This window comes from Topomyia yanbarensis, chromosome 2, assembly GCF_030247195.1.
Source record: "Topomyia yanbarensis strain Yona2022 chromosome 2, ASM3024719v1, whole genome shotgun sequence".
NCBI classification, from domain to species: Eukaryota; Metazoa; Arthropoda; class Insecta; order Diptera; family Culicidae; genus Topomyia; species Topomyia yanbarensis.
Window position 1 is genome coordinate 92,280,265 of NC_080671.1, and position 18,423 is coordinate 92,298,687.

The 18,423-nt window shown below is 36.4% G+C and overlaps 1 protein-coding gene across 1 annotated transcript in view; it reads right to left on the reverse strand.

Annotated features, from left to right (window-relative positions):
• LOC131678829 (homeobox protein aristaless) overlaps nucleotides 1-18,423 on the reverse strand; it is a 342,197-nt gene that overhangs the window by 223,922 nt on the left and 99,852 nt on the right. Inside the window, exon 2 of the mRNA XM_058959198.1 lies at nucleotides 4,590-4,656. The gene's annotated coding sequence lies outside the window, so the exon portion shown is untranslated. The remainder of the gene's footprint in view (nucleotides 1-4,589; nucleotides 4,657-18,423) is intronic.

The following is an 18,423-nucleotide window of genomic DNA, read 5'->3' on the forward strand; positions in this document are numbered from 1 at the left end:
GATTGGGAATCAGAGTTGTTCGACGGGTGACCTCGGAATGGGGTTGACAAATGTTGAACTGGTGTCTGTTTCAACAGAACGTGCTCTTGGGATGGTGGTTTCAGTGCGATTAGATTCGATGATTTGACAGGTTTCTTAGATTAGAGGTTTTATTGAGCATCTAGCAAGCAGGTACGGAGCGGATTATAAATGCGTCTGAACTGGAGAGGACGATTGAGACTGACCGACGCGACCAGTTAGCTAGTGGAGACCTGGGAGGGAGAAACAGACTCAATAAATGTGAATGTCATAGCCAGCCAGAACGAAACTGTCACTCCGAACCACAAAAGAGTGAACATCGAGGAAATGAAAGTATTATTATCCTATTCTTGCTTGAAAGTGTTTCCGAATAATAAGTTTCCTTGATTTTTTGTCTAGATTGGGCGAAGTAGTAAATATTATTAAAGTTTTTATATGATTTTAATGTTATTTTCACATATGCCAGATGAACTTTTCGGTAATCCATATTGCCATCGTCAAATAAATTGTATTTCCATGTCTTCAACGATGAATAAGAATTTGGATGCGTTCAAGAGTTTCGAGCATCGTTATAAGACAATATTGCGATCTTACTATAATATAAAATATTAAAAACGCTAATTTTATATGAAAATAATCTACATTTTAATGAAATAATCAAATTACCAGACAGAACGACTGTTTTTGAATATAAAGAGGAAATGGTCACTATAAAAAACAACTAGTGGGAGGATTCAACAAATGCGTCTTTTTCACTTGGATTTTTATAAATCTTAATATTTGACGATGTCTTTATGGTGTTTGAATTATGTAATTGGCCTGTATCGTTTCTTAAAAGTGCAATGAACTACGCCCAACATGTATTTTATCCTCGATATGGAACCAGTTATGGAAATGAGACGATGCTGTAAATGTTCTCTATTCCAAGAAATGGGAATGTAGCATCAAAAATATTTGTGACGTAAAAGTTTTTTGGAAGTCCAAAAATATTTTTTGACTTAAAATAATGTATATCATCCCTATATTTAAAACAAGTGAATGAAAAGCTGTTTTCATATCTATAGTAAAGACAAATAATAATGACCTAAATCGTACAAAGAAAGTTTTAGAATTGTTTGGTTCATTTAACAATTTTAGAATGAGTCCTTCAGATTTGATGGCGCCCCAGTTTAAAGTTCCTTTTGAAGGTGTACTGAGAAAATTAAAATCATTATTTATTTGCAGGCCTAGATGCATGCAAATAAATATTAACAAAGTTTCGAAAAAAAGTCAAGTTACTTTGATATGAAGTTTGACATAGACATCATATTTTTAGCGTTCGGGGGCTCTGCAGCTTAACCAGATGATCCGATTCATTAATAAAGTCCATTTCTATCTATTAGTTAAAATCTTATACTTCAAGAGTTATTTGCAAAATAACCCTGTTCTATAGCATGGTTAAATTTTACAGTTCGACAGTTAAATTTTTTGATAGTGTAGAAAAAAAGTGGAAACAGTATTCTGTACTTTATTTAGGTTGGCAATATTTTTCAGTAGAAAACAAAGGTCAATTATTTTGTTTTGATTATAGAGGTTTTAACCTTAGGGTCATTCTCCTATTTGTCGGTTTAGAGAAATCTCTTTTAGAAAAATCTCTAACCCTATGTGCGGGGTTGGGAATCGAACCCAGGTGAGCTGCGTACAACGAAATTGATTTACAAACTACGCTATGTCCGCCCTCAGAAGGGCAAATATGAAAACGAAAACATGTTGCGTCAAACATATTTTAGGTTATTTCATTATGTGGATATTTACGTTCCAAGGCTGCGAGTGCCATACTTGAAGTTGGTTTTACAGCTGTCAATTCCAAATACCTATCCATTTGTCAACATTTGGAAGGGGTCATTCTTGTGTTTAGATTTAACCGTTCGAGAGAAAAATAAACTATCAAACTATCAAATTTCAACCAAAGTGAAAAAAGTTTGCCAAATGGTCCACAGCCTAAAAATATATCTGAGGTTTTTTCTAAACATAGAAACTGATTCTACTTACAAACCAAGTTCATATATTTAAGTTAGTGATTTTTTAAAAGCAAGTTTTATTTGGAAAAGCGAAAGGCAATTTGTTAGTCGTACTATCGAAGAAAATAAAAATAAGTTGCATAAAAAATACTGCAAACTGTCGGAGTCGGCCGCGTCCCCGAAGCTCATTTTTCACAGAAGCTTGCGGTGAACACTCTTCCAGACTAACCGCTCAACTGAAATCTAAAAAGTGAGAAAAATATAGAAGAAAAATGTGTTCTGGTGTTCTAGAATTGACTGGTTTTCAAAAATAATTGCGATAAAAACTGTGTTGACTACAGAATCGATGTTTTGGATGTTCAAAATTTTAAACGAAAAGTAGTTTGAAATCTAGTGCTCCGATCTGGATGGAACTTTGTAAAGGTAACTTCAGAATAGGCAAAATTTTTCCGATTTTTTAGCATTAACGATTTAGCGATTATTGCGTCGTCAGAAGAATTTCAATAAATGAACATCTCAGGAAAAACAAATAGGGTCACATGTTTTTATGAGATATGAGCTGGAGCCGTCAACCGTAAACTACACTTGAATGTAAGAACATGAAATAAGCTAGAGTTTTTTTTTGCAGATTTCTTTTAAATTTGAAAAATAAACCGGTATATTTCTCTTATTCAATGGTGGACGTTACAGGAATCAGATAAACATGTCTCTACCAGCGAGCTTCCTTATTCAAGGATTCTGTTAGTTAAATTTTCATAGAATGAAATTCTATTTTTCAGCTTCAATTTAATAATGTAACGGTTTTTAATATCCAGTGCAAGCATTTTTTTTAGGAAATCGTGGTAGAATGAAAGAGAAGAACTCCACAAAAATCCTATTTTTAAAATAGAAGGTGAGATACATCGTTCCGAAATGTGTCCCTTTTTACTCGAGTACTGGAACCAAACTGCCGTCAGACTTTATCTTCAAATCAATGTAAAGCACCCGGAAAAAAAACCTGTCACGGTATAAAACTAGTTTTATACTGTGACAGGCTCTATTTCCATCACACGATTGAAGTCATGTACCGGTAGCACGCTTGCATCAATGACACGCAAAAAGAAATTTGCTCATTTAAGCGTCGCCCACCTTGATTGATTTTGAATGTCGAAAGTTTTCTTGCTTCTTGACAAGTGCTATTATTTACACTTCGTGCGTAGTGTCTGTTCCTCCCTCCCAGGTGGAGACAAACTTTAATCTATGCACTTTTTTCACGTCACACGTATGACGACGTACTCAATCTAATTCCTGCGAAAAACGCTGATCGCTTGGTACCAAGTCTGAAGAAGGTCATGTACACACCTTTGTAAAAATCAGTGTTGCAGTGAGGCCACGTCATCACCACAATGCACATCGCTTGTTTCCGGCCAATGTATACATCGATCTTCAATCATACAAAACCACCAGCACCACCACAACCACCCTTCGGCAAATGCCTCGCCTAACCGGGCAAATACTACCCGGCGAAAAACAGCCGGATTCACTTCATCGATGAAAATGCATTTATAATTTTTATTCAATTACGGAAACATGACAGACTAATGCTTTATTTATTTATTTAAAACGTAATTAAGTTTATGTAATAGCAATGATCTGACTGTTTCGCAGTCTTGCTTCGGCTGATCCCTCGTCCCCTAATCCCTCGGATAGCTGCGCTGCTCTTCGCTGAACTGATATCTTAATCGCAATCGAACACACATACAACGAAAGATAGTCAGAAAAAGAGAAAAAGATACAGTACCTACATCAGCTACTTCGCCGGCCGTTCGAGTTCAGTTTCTACCAACTTGTTCGAATCTATCCATCTGTTCAACCGACCAACCGACCGTCCGTCCATCCATCCGTCCGAGGCGTAGCGAAAAGACTTGCACGATCACAGCTTGTATCACTCTGTTTGCATTTGCATTTTACACTACATAATTTTTGCCCGCTTCCACCCTCCGCTGCCTTGCTGAAACCCTCGCGCCACGAGTGCGCCAGTAGGGTTGATCGATGGCGTAGCGAAACAGAGGGAAATAATTTACATTCTTCTTCTCTTATTACATTTTCATTAATTATGTTCGCTTTAATTACCGCTTCGATGCGCTTTGCACTTCGACTCCGACAAGTGCTTGCGCACAGTCATATACAACCACATACACACACACTGTGCCGGGCCACCGATCTATCCATCCGTCTGTCAGGATTGGCAGCCAATTGCCGGGTCTGTGACGGAAGATCCGTTCGGAAGCATGGTGGGTTATTCGACACTATTTTGAAATGGATTATTCAAAAACATTAACCCTTTACCATCGAAATACAATCATCAGAATTGTATTTTTGTCCAATAAAAACCACTACTTAACCCACTGTGCCCAATCAATGAATGGAAATCTAGAGCGAAGACGATCGATAAGATTGTGATCGCAACATGTCCCCTATCCCGATTCCGATTCTACCAATTCTTCTTCTTCTTTTTCCACAATTTGCAGTCGCTTAGCTAGTGTCAATAATTGATTCGGAATTACGATTTCAAATTAATTAGTTACCTACCTTGTTACCGGGCGTTGTTAGTTAATCCGGATGTGATTGCAGGGCATGGAATAGGAAGAGGATGCAGCTGAAAATAGAGAGCGAAACAAATACATCATTAGAGTCGTATAGAAACGAGCAAATGGCTGAGGGCTTTCGAATCAACTTTGCGATTCATAAACGCTAATTAGTTTTCAGTGCAGTTTGTTGATAATCCGGGTTGTTGAATACGCAGTCACTTTTAATGAGTGAAGACGTGTGAAGGAAAAAAACATAGCAAAATAAACTATTAGTGGCTTATGAAGGTCATCAGTTCGAAAACTAATTAGTGGATATATTCGCGATATACATTATCTACAAATTACTTGGGAAACTTAACAACAAACAGTGTGATTATCTATTGGAGCAGTTCTCAATGTGGGTACTTTGAATGATTGAGTGATGTTTATTGCATCAACGTAGCAAAAAACATGCCATAAACACTGAGCGTCGCTTTACCGACTATTCTATACTGAACCTATAAATCCGTATATTAATCTCATTCAAAATTTTCAAAATTTTAAGTTTTTTTTCTTTGCATTTTTTGAAAGTTCTACAGGCCATTGTTCTAAGCAGCGTCCTGGCCGCCATGGGATGGTCTCGGCTCGTGACGCGTGCTTCAGATAGAAACCATTTCATGGCTTTATACCAGCCCGGGGACAACTTGACAGCTCCCATATATTGAACGCATAAGAAATTTTGTGGTGATTTGGTGATGTCATGGTGGCTCGAATGGAGCAAAATTTGAAAAAGGCGCATCCCATTTATTATTTTTCATATCTGTAAAAAATAAACAATTTTATTATTTCTATCATCAAATTTATTTCGCAGTTTAAATTAGACGCTGTTCTCATTCCGCCATACCTAAACAGAAACATAGATTCCATTTTGAATTTAAAAAATCCAGAATAAAATAAATTCAATTTTAGAAAATACAAGAAGATGACTTTTAAAATCAAGCCACTTCCAATTATATTGTAATTTCCGAATATCTACCGGATCGAATCAACATTTCCCCATGCACTGATAGAATATATTCGTAAATCGCTAGGAATTAGATTCGTACAGAAAATTTTCATAAAATATACGAATTTTTCGTACATATAATGAGTTTTTCGTGAAAACCACGAAAGGACTTTCGTTGGCTTATTACGAAACGGTTTCATTAGGCAAACGAATTCTTCGCTGCTGTATACGAAAGTCTCTATAATATTTACGAGCACCATTCGTCAAACCGTTAACGTCAACAGAAGTTCAATGGAGGTAGAATATGGAGTCATTGTTGCTATACGTCAGATAATTGTTGATCATTACGACGGTTTCAGTCTGACTATTTAGTAGCCGTATCCGTATCCGTAGATTTCCTGAACCTCTTTCGGTTGATCCAGAATCCGGAGCAGTACGGATTCAGTTGAGCCATCGCGAACTGCTCGTTGGTTTTGTATGCATAGGTTTGAGTTTTTCTCTGCAGGAGCAATGTCAATATAATATGCTATTAAATACGAAAAATTATCTTAGATTAACGAAATGAATTCGTGCGACCAACGAGATTGTTCGTAATATACACAAACGTTTATTAAAATAAACAAAACATTTCGTTTCATTCACGAAAAATAATGTCGTTTTCAACGACGACATTCGTGCAATGTGCACTAAACAAGTAAAATTTACAAAAACATTCGTTCATCATGCGGTCATTTCTTCATACCACAATAAAATCGATTTTGCCAGATCTTTTTCCTTAATTAAAAAGAATCGGTGTTGTCAAACAAAGATTCCAAAAGATCGAATAAAAAATAAGAGGATGATAAATACGAAAACTTTTCTAAGTTGAACGAAAAGAATTCGCTCGACCAACGGAATCGTTCGTAATATACATAAACGTTTATTAAAATAAACGAAACATTTTGTTTCATTCATGAAAAATAATGTCAATATCAACGATTACATTCGTGCAATGTAAACTAGGTAAGTAAAATTTACGAAAACTTTCGTTCATCAAGCGGCCATTTCTTCGTACCACAATAAAATCGATTTTTTTAAATAAAGAAAATCGATGTTATCAAACATCGATCCCAAAGGACTGAAAACAATAAGAGACTAATAAATACGAAAACTTTCCTTAGATGAACGAAATAAATTCGTGCGACCAACGAAATCGTTCTCATATACACAAACATTTATCATCAACGAATCATTTCGTTTCATTCACGATAAATAATGTCGTTATCAACGATAACATTCCTGCAATGTTCATCAAGCGGCTATTACTTCACACCAAAATCTTTCCCCAATAGAGGTGAACAGGTTGAAATAAAATCGATTTTGCCAGATCGATCCTTTTAGTTAGTTATAAAACTCGTTGTTGTTAACCATCGATCTTAACTCATCGATTGAAAAAATATGCTAATGAATATGAAAACTTTCCCAAGATGAACGAAATAAATACGTGTGAGCAATGAAATCGTTCGTAATATACAAAAACCTGTTTTAATCCACCTAGAGGTGCAATTGTGCTTTTCTCATTTCTCAAAACTATGATTTAATAGCTGGTTTCATTCTTATTACACTTGGTAATGAATTTGAATGACGGTAGGTGACCTAGATCTACAAATTCAACAGTTGTGTTTATATTTTGGAAAAAAAATCACCTCACCAAATCATCGCAGAATTCGTTAGAATCGGGATTTGCTGCGTGATCGTACGTATCACCCTGTAATTCAGGAACCAGAACTCGGATCCACACAAAATTCAACAGCAGCTGATGGACCTTTCATTTAAAATCAAGTTTGTCAAAATCGGTTCAGAAAATTCCGAGAAACCGATGTAGACAAATCAACAAATTTTGTTTTGTAACCATACTCTTCAACTCGTAATCCGGAACAAGATGTCGGTTAAAAATGAAATTCAATAGCAACCTATGGGAATATTATACCTTTCATTTGAATCTTAGTTTGTAAAAATCGGTTCAGCCATCTCCGAGAAACCGATGTGGACATTTTGTTAACAAATCCGCACATACACACACATACATACATACATACATACATACATGCACACAAACATACACACAGAAATTTTGCGATCTCGGCGAACTGAGTCGAATGTTATATGAGACTCGGCTCTCCGGGCCTCTGTTAGAAAGTCGGTTTTTGGAGCAATTACATAACCTTTCTATATGAGAAAGGCAAAAGAATAATATTTAATTAGCTTAATCAGCATGAGTTCAATGTTATATATGTGATTATATTTTGAAATGTTGGTGGAATGGGTTTGAAAGTGGAGGGAATGGGGGGTTAGTAGAGTGAGAGTGGAGGATGCGTCAGAAATCCTTCATCTTATTTCGGTATACGGGGTGGATGAAGGAAATGCGGGCGTGAGGGTGGCCCAAGGGGAGGGGAGTGATGAAGGAGAGAGGTGTAAGGGCAAGGCGGGGGGGGGGGGGAGGGGCGGTGACGCAATACTCAACTGCATATTTTGCCTTCCATTTGAGACTTGGTTTGAGAAAATCGGTGCAGTCATCACCGAAGAACCGATGTGACTTTAATTGTAGAATATGCCCGGACTTCCGGAATCGTCGATAGTGGACAATATATTCAAAGAATGTTTGATTGGCAATCTGTGATCTAGATCTGCGATTAGAAGTAATTTGGTGACCATTTCAATAGTTTTTAGCCTCTGAGGTATTACGATTGTACCGATTTATACGGGAAATTCCAGTGTATCCTTACTAACACCCCTGTAACTCCGGAAGCAAGAGTCAGAACCGAATGAAATTCAGCAGCAGTCAATGGTATTACTGTATCTTTCATTTGAAATCAAGTTTGTAAAAATCGGTAGATAATTCGTTGTGGAATGGGTGTGATATTAGCTTAGGAACTTGGCGGGTTCCCCGGGGGCGTCATGAACCGTCATAGGTGGCCAATGTGGTCAAAGCTGCTTTGATTGATCATTAGTGATCCAGACCCGCAAACTATAATAATGTTACATCTATTTTAATATGTTTTGCATCATTTGAACATCATGGTGGTACCAGTTTATATGGGAATTTGCTGTGTGACCGCACTCTTCAACCCGTAACTCCGGAACCGGAACTCAGATCAACTAAAAATTCAATAGCAGCTTATGGGAGCGTTATAACTTTCAAATGAAACTAAGTTTGCAAAAATCGGTTCGGCCATCTCTGAGAAAATTGTGTGAGTTTAAATGACACACACACACATACACACACAGACATTTGCCGATCTAGACGAACTGAATCGAATGGTGTAAGACACTCGGCCCTCCGGGCCTCGGTTAAAAAGTCGATTTTTACAGTGATTGCATAGCCTTTCTTTATATGAGAAAGGCAAAACGTTTATTAAAATAAACGAAACATTTTGTTTCACACACGAAAAATAATGTCGTTATCAACGATTACATTCGTGCAATGTAAACTAAATAAGCAAAATTTACGAAAACTTTCGTTCATCATGCAGCCATTTTTTCGTACCACAATAAAATCAATTTGGCTACATTGATTGTTTTAAATAAAAAAATCGATGTTGTCAAACATCGATACAAAAAGAACGACTGAAAACAACCACAGGCTAATAAATACGCAAACTTTTCTAAAATAAACGAAATGAATTCGTGCGACCAACGAAATCGTTCGTAATATACACACATGTTTATTAAAATAAACAAAACATTTCGTTTCATTCACGAAAAATAATGTCGTTATCAACGAGAACATTCGTGCAGTGTACATTACATGTGTAAAATTTACGAATGCTTTCGTTCAGCAAGCGGCTATTCTTGTACATGAAATGAACGAAACCTACTATTTACAATGCACGAAAATAATTCGTTGCAGAAAACGACGAATGAATTCGTGCATTGCATGATCGATTTCATTATATTTACGAATTTATATTATCAGTGTGCATGAAATCCTCCGGTAGATACCATTCCGTTAGGTTTCTATCAGACTCAGGCCCGCGCGGGGGGGGGGGGGGGGGTGGTCAACCCTCCCATGAATGTTTTGAATTACTTTTAAAATTTTATTATTTTCCTGTCCTGGAAAAAATATACTGCAAACCGTTTAGACACATAAAATGTCATTTGAGTTCGGTCACTCTAGAAGCAAGTCAATGAAGAAACCAAGGACGAAACTTTGCGAGGATGGCTGGAAAGGGATGTATGTCGAGTTGGACGGCTTCTCAGAAGGATCGGTTAACGTTTCGGCAAGCTTCTATATTAGCAAAAGTACAGCAGATGTTGATCAGTACGGCAGTCAAGGAGGAAAAACACGAAGTTGGAGAAAATCGGAATATCGTTGTCTAGAGAAATTTTACCGCCGATGATTATTCCGTTAGAGTGGCAGTGAAATGGATCGCGAAAATGGGCATCGGTATAGGGCCCCAGGTACCAGCTAGCAGATAAATAGGAACGACTAGCACCAAGAAGGATAAGAAACCCGGCGAAGGTGGTTGTAAACATATGTAAATCCTTATGGTCGACACCCCCGGATCGGTTCATGTACCAACAGGGTACGATATTTGCAGCAGACCTGAGCAGGTGAGATATATCGCGAAGGTTTGACAGCAAGTAAGGAAAATTTGACAGCAAGTAAGGAAAAGTAGCTATGGATAAAAACATGACGATTAACACAAAACAAAATAAGCAAGAACACAATCCTTACTAAAGCAGTACTTAACGGTTGCCCCGAAAGGATGAGGATTACGGGATACAAGAGGTTTAAGTTTAGTCGGTTGGCTTAACAACTACTACAAACCAATTCGAATCCACCACGAGCCAGCAGGCAACGCACAGTGGTCGGAAATGCCAAAAACGTCACTAGAGGCCAAACCATTGAATATATTTATAGGGTATCTTTAGAGGAATTGTTCATAAGAATATTCCCCAGAATCTGATAAAAATTAAACTGAGGCATGGCTTACTATGATTGAACTAGAAAAATTAACTTTTTATACTGACGAGGTAGAAAGTTGGTGTCTTCGACAAAGTTTTAGGAATGCTCATAATGAAGAATTTCGTTCAACAACTTGAGCTTCTAGGACTTAATGTTATCGATTTATAAAGCGTTTTCTAAGGCAAACCCCTTAAATTTAGCTTTTTAATATAGCTTTTTTCGCTGTGACTTTTCGTGCAAACGATGTACCAGACAAATGTTGAGGTATTAAAACCACATAATATTGTTGAAGACTGCATGTAAAAATTAAATTATTGTTGAAGACTGCATGTAAAAATATCGTTGAACACTGCATATAAAATTTTTACCTGAAATCGGCAGCGCGGCGAACATCTCTTGTAAAAATACTAATTCGTTTTAGAGTTATTGCAGAATTTTAATTTTTTTTACATTAAGTTCAACTGCGTATAAGAGAGAAAGGTGCAAACCAAAATGGACGAGCAGGTACTATTTTCAATGTCCGGACTACGCATAATAAAGGTAAGAAGGTTTTAAGCTCATTTTGTATAGTTTTTTTACTTGGGTATTTTTACTTACAGTTTTCAACAATATTATGTGGTTTTAATGCCTCCACATTTGTCTGGAGCACGGTTTGCACGTAAAATCACAGTGGAAAAAGTTATCTTAAAAAAACTAAATTTGAGGGTGTTGTCATAGAAAACGCTTTACAAATCGATAACATTAAATACTACAAGTTCAGCTAAACAAAAAAATTTATTACGAGCATTTCTAAAACATTGTCGAAGACACCAACTTTCTACCTCGCCAGCATAAAAGGTTATTTTTTTAATTTGATCGTAGTAAGCCATGCCTAATTTTAATTTTTATCAGATTGTGGGCAATATTCTTACAAGCAATTCGTCCAAAGATACCCTGTGAATATATTCAATGGTTTGGCCTCTAGTGAATTAAGTTCACGTTTTTGGGGTTTCCGACCACTATGCAGCGCCCTAGTAACAATTGTGGTTTTATGATAGTTTTATAGCCACTGATAAAACTTCGATTGCACTTGTAGCGTGCTATAAAACTTCAATTGTTACTTGGGCGGTGTCTTTTGATGACTCCTTCTCGATAACAAACATTTACCCAATTTGTTGAGCAGAGTCGTTTGGTTCACAAGACTAGATGCAGGCCTCTGAAAAAAATCTTAAAAGTTTGAGAATTTCGGTACGTTTCTTTTAAAATCAACTTCAAAGTTTGATGGTTCCTGTACGTTTCTTTTAAAATAAACGTTAGAAAATCAAACCCCCCCCCCCCTTGAGAATTTTCTGCGCACGGGCCTGATCAGACTGGAGTAAAATGCCAGATTAATTCTGAAGGGATCCGTACCAAAACCATCGCAATATCTGCCGGACAGAATAATTGCAAAAGTCGAACAAAATTGTACATTCCTGGCAGCATTCTTGCTGAAACCGAGCACTACTGGTTTGCTGCTAGAATTCTGATAAAAGCACACATATTCAAATTCATTTCAAATTCTATTCAAAACGAATTTTGCTAAATTGGTAGAAAATCCTACACATATTGTTTATTTTCCCGATCAAAATACTAGAATTCTTGACGTTCTTAATGAACTTGAAACAAGATGTCGTAGGTTCACGAATTGTTAAGCTTGGCGATTTATTTTCATTGGCCAAAATGTTTTTCATTTCTATTTCTCGATGAAAAAGCACCAATGATTTACCGAGTATAAACTTCACGCTACAAGAATACCAAAACATTTTTAGGAAGGAAGCGAGCCGGCTTCCAGCTAAATTTAAAGTAAGGGTGCTTACAGAGTGGCGGCTAGAAGCTGAGCAGGGGCTGGTACTGACAGTAGGATGCGAGATGCGAGAAACCTGCTTGCAGCATATCAAATGGAGCCTGTCAGAGTAAAAGCGGGCAGTCGGCGCAGATCCGCTGGGCTTTCACTCTGACACCATCCATTTGGTTTGCAGTAAGCAGGTTTCTCACATCTTCCATTATAATGTCAGTTCCAACGCCAGCTCAGCTTTTCGCCGCCACTCTGTAAGCACCCTAAGATTGATGTAACTTTGTTGACGGTTTCCAGTAAGGGATAAATTTATTCTCTAATAATAGTTTTCGTTCACCACATTTTTTTAATACGCTTTTTCTAAATGTTGTTCTAGCCGCATTGACGACGTCTATAACACCCGTAACGAAACACGCTTTTCTCTTGAAACTTTTTCGTTTCGTTGTTCGTGGTATTCGTACAGAGAAGGCATACTAGCGCCACCATCAAATCGGTGGTACATACATGAAACAAGCACTATCTGTCAAGTTGTCCCTGGGTTGCTTTATACATGTTCCCAAAATGCTTTCCATTGCACTGTAGGGGGAAAAGTCGGCTAATACGGACACGGTGTTTTTCAAACTGTAAAATTAAATAAAAGTGTTATGATACGGTAACATTTCTAAAAGATTTTAAATGCTTCTTAAAGATTCTGCAATAATCAAGAATGAAAAATATAAGATATACGAGCAAAAAAAATTGGTTTTTTTCTAAAGCTAGGTAATGGACATCATTTTTTGATAGTAGAAAATAACGAATCAAACCCGAAAATCGTTGATCTCGGGAAATATTTCTAAGTGAGCATGACTGCCCTTTTATGCAATGGTGACGTTAGCGCCAAAAGGATTTTTTTGTCAGGAAACCAATTTTTGTGTTTCGTGATGTTTTCAAAAGCACGATTAATATTTCAACAATCTGTTCTGCACAAAATGTATACAATCCATCGTAGATAAGTGCCAATTACTTTATTTTCATTTTTTTGCGAAAACCTTGTACATTTTAACTAACGTCACTTTTGCAAAAAAGAGCGATTTTATTTCACTGTTTTTATGCAATTCTGACGTACGTATACAAACCAATACCCACTGAGAAGTCCAAAAAATTGTTTCAAAATCGTTCAACACGGGTCCAACGATGGACGTTCGTTGAACGGTTATTTGTACGATGTCCAAATTGGTCCAACGAACGTCCTTCATTGGACGATTTTGAAACCAACCGTTCTTAGAGGGTAGTGTCGGGTAAAACGTATTGTGCATTTTCAACCGTTTCAACTGAATTGAATTACCTGCAAGTGATCATTAATTCATTCAAGTTTCCTTGGCTGTATGTGGTTGTCTGGCCAGATGGTCGGTTTTGGATTTATGCGGATGTTCCGTGGGTTATGTCCGAGGGACATTCAGTGCATTTTCATTAATTTTCCAAAGCTTAGCTGCAAGTCTGGCATTATTAGAAAATGTATTGAATATATTATCGTGCATTTAAACACTATGAATTCGATTTGGTATCATGTAGGCCTTTTCAGGCAATGCGGAAGCGGTTCTGGGCTGAAGGATCTAGTGAATATGTCTGTGAAACAATTATACTTGAAAATACCTGCCTTGCGGCACTCGAACGATGATCTATGAACAATGCAAACATGTAAAGTCATACGGACACACGGGGAAACTTTACGAGTCATTCCGGGGATTCCGGATTCCTTCTCATCGGACGTAATTTTAGGTGAATTTTCCTGTCACGCGGCACATCAAAGTAGGTACACCAGCTCGATTTTATACGAACAATAGTATTTAAAGTCATCCGGGCGCACAGGAACACATTCTAATCGATTCCGGTTATTCCTGTTTTTCGGATGAAACATTTTTGTTAAACATTTCTGTCATGCGGCATATCAAAAAACATTAACCCTATAAATTATGGACAATGCAAATTCAAAGTCAAATCGGGACACTTTATTAAAGATTCCGGAATACGGAAGTTCGGACCAAACAATTCCAGTAATTATTCCTGTCATGCGGCACACCAAATTCTGTGATCTGTGAAGAATGCAATCATATTTGAAGACATTTGGATACAGTATCCCACTTAACGACCGGTCCCGATAATTCCAAATTCCGCTTCTTTGATAATTTTTTTATGGATGCACGGCACATCAAAATACTATTAACTATTAACTATTCAAGCACATTTGAAGTCTTCTGAGAATACGGTTATTCTGGAGTTGGTCGTAATCTGTCCCGTCTGATCTGATGACTTTACATCTGTTTGCATTGTTAGTGGATAGAGTGTGTCGAATAACAGGTGTATTCAGGTACAAACATTTCACAGGTATGGGTTACCCATTATGGGTCCACGTCTCTCTGATGGTTTCAACATTCATTTAGATCCTTTACACATACAATTTATTAATGTGCATTTTATATTAATACCAATCTTCAAGCTATACTTTGAAACATTAATTAAACTGGCTTAAATTTACCTCGGAAGATCCCATAAAATTTCTTATAAATTTGGATCCGGATATCTGAACAGTTTAGTTCATACGGCTTATGAAATTTGAATAAATTCCGGATCATTTGCAGGTGGTTTGGTTGGAATTAGATTAGAAATCTGCACCGAAATAATGAGAAATAGAACAACAGCGGTCAAGATTTTGAACAAACGTTTCCCCCAAGATACGTTCGTACATTATTGTTGTATCAAAAATCCATACTGAAAAAGACTAAGCTCACTGCTTTACAGAAACATTCTAACTTGCACAGGAGACTTCTTTATGAAATATAAATCGTTAAAAAATAAGTTTCTATCGACAAATTGCTGGAATTTAATCTAAAAAGCTAATTTGGATACCACCCTAGCCTAATTATAATACCACCCTAGCCATTTACATCACAAAATGGTGCTTATCTGGCTCCTCAATATTACTTATGACACAACAGCTTAAGAATAAACTGTTTTGCCTTGTTAAATACGCGTTCCGTGCTATATTGCACCGGTAAAAAATGGCGTTTACTACACTTTGTTTTTCGCGTTTCAAAAGGCCATTTTGTATAATTTTTGAAAGACAATTTCGCTGAAAGACGTGGATTTATGTAGAGAACTCAGAAACTAAAAAAAATGAAATTTGACCAAAGTGGTGCTAACGTCAATTTTGCATATAAGGGCAGATGAGGTACTGGGTATTTAACACATGATTGGTGAAAAACAGATAGGGGAGAGTGGGTACGCTTGATCCCATTTTTGTTTTTTACTCATAGCTTTTCAATGAAATAAAAATTTCAATTGCAAAATTTGCCATCTTGTAGTCAATTCGAATTGTAAGAGCTGTGAATATTGTGTAATTCGGAAAACTATGTCCTGCCAGTAATATGAACAGTTTTGAAAATCATGCCAAAACGAAGTTTTTGTAAAAACGTGAGGTAACTTGATCCCCCGCCTACTAGGGCTAAAAAAACAAAGCTCACTAAGACCTAGTTTCAGTTCAGCTAGCCACCTATCGTGACAAATTAAATAAAAAGACTACCTTTTTAGGTGCACGACAAACTTTAACCACAGTAGAAAGTCGAGACAAGTATTTGCGGTAGATCAATGCTGTTTAACTGGCTTTTTCAACCTTCAATAACTTCTACAATCATTTGTTAACGGAAAAAAACATTTTAGATCAATTAATAATGCCAGGTACGTTATGAAAATGATATTTTTCTAATTCTATACATTTCGCAAGTGTTCGAGAGAACTAACTATAGGGATCAAGAATACCCATTGTTACAGGGATCAAAGTTACCTGTTGTATGATGTGAACAAAATTTAATTTTTTTGCATGTGTAGTGAAACTTTCTATTCGAAAAACGTGTTTTTCTAGACAACTGCCCTTAGAAAGTAATCATACTGGAAATTATTCATAATAACTCATAAATAACTCATACAACCGTTCAAAAAATTTGTGAAAAGATCTTCGAGATGGATTTAAACACATATTTTCTAAAATATTATACAACATTTCCAAACCAAATGTAATACATCAAAGTTGTTTTTTAAACATCATAAACGACCAAATACTTCATTTTCTTTTTATATTGTGATAACTTTATGCGTATAGATTCGGAGATATGGCCAGGGAATCAAATATCCCTAAGGATCGATTGTCCTAACTCTCCCCTACTGTGCACAATTAATCTGAATATAGACACATTTTTTTTAAATTTGTGTCATGTTGGGTATGACGGACACAGTAGGGTAGGGAAAGATGGACATATTCCTTACCCCAATACAAAGCAAAATGCTGTCTAATTGTATACCCTTGGGCTATTTTTTGTTAGCGCTACATTGTGATGTACTGACAGAAAACAAAATTTATTGGTCGAGCAGCGCCTCATTCTGCCCTTATCCTTTGTCCATCTTTACCAACGCTACATGTTCATCTTACCCAGCCCAGGTGTCCATCTTTCCCATACCACTTTTGAAATGACGATTTTGGGCATCTCTTTCAAAACCATTTTAAACAAATTTCTGTTTGAAATTTTATTAGTATAAGCTTTTTTATGGATGCAACATGATCTCAAATCTCGGTTTACGTGCAATTTGCGAGCAAAGCATCGATGGATGAGTCGAATTTGCTATTTAACCTTAACCCTAGAACGTTGCACTGGGGTGCAAATATACCCCACGCCTTCTTTGGAGCCGTGTGAAGACGATAATTTGACTTTTACCGCCCCTCTATATATAATTCAATTTAGAGTTACTAGCAAGAGTAGGACAAAGTGGTATAGCCAGTTTGCTTATAGCCTTCGTGGACGCAGGTGTTAAAGTTGGCGTGGGGTACATTTGTACCCCAATGTACGGTTGCCGTTAGTGTTTCGTCAGGTTTCGTGCTGTCAGTGGAAATGTGACTTGGGACAATACCAGTTTAAATACTGGTTGTTTAACTACGCTAGTAACAATTAGTATTAAATAATCGATTTTAATCATTTATTCAATTAATTTAATTTAATTTTGAAGTAGAAAAAAAGTGTTCTCATTTTGCTGATTTTTATTGATTTATTGTTTATTTTTTATAGTTTTTCAAAACAATGGCTGGCACGTATAAATTGGCGCACAGTAACTGCTGTAACAGTAATGTTGCGTGCTACTAATGTATTACTGGTCAGAAACATTTTTTTTATTTCAATTTCCATCCCATTTCATGGTTCTTTCCAAAACCTTATTTTTAAATTTCACTCTTCCAAATAATCGCACTTTTTCAAAAATATCGAAATCCCATTTTAAAAACGTTTCTAGACCATTTATGCAACTTTTAAAATCATTTGATTTTTTTTTCAAATCGGTTGAAAATTCGCAGTTATAGTGATTTTTGTGAAAAAAGACAAAACCGCGATTTTTTCGCGTTTTTTATTTTGTTCAAACCAATTAATGTATCATTGATTCGATAAATTCCTTACTTTCACTTGCACAGTTGTTTTCGCAATTAAAAAACGAAGAAAATGATGCATAATACATTTCTTTTGTTTGCATTTTACATGCAATTGCGATCAAACGCTTGGGTACATTTATACCCCAGTGCAACGTTCTAAGCTGGAAAACGCAAGTGCAACGTTCTAGGGTTAATTTGCGTGCTTTTAAAAATACATTTGGTACATCAGAGTAAAAGGAAAAACAAAAATTCGCTTGGATTTTACTATTTTTAATAAAATTTATCATTTGTTTTTTGCAGAAAAAACGCTTTTAATCCACCTAACAGTGTGATGAGACATTTCTTTTAACTCTTATCACTCTCTTCGGATATTATATCGTTTGAGAACATTTAGAACTTGATGCTTCGCGATGTTTTTGATAACACATACTACATGGGATAGTGGCAGAACTCAGAGAATCGCTCAAATCAGCATAGGACAACATCAGTGCTAGAAATCTCAAACCAAATCAATGGGAAAGCGAAAAAATGGCCCATAAAATAGACATACCAACGAATTATTGTTAATGCTCTGTTAATAAAATATCTAAATTGTGGTGGGAAAACTGAATTTTCCTAAAGGGGTTATATATTGTACTGAGCC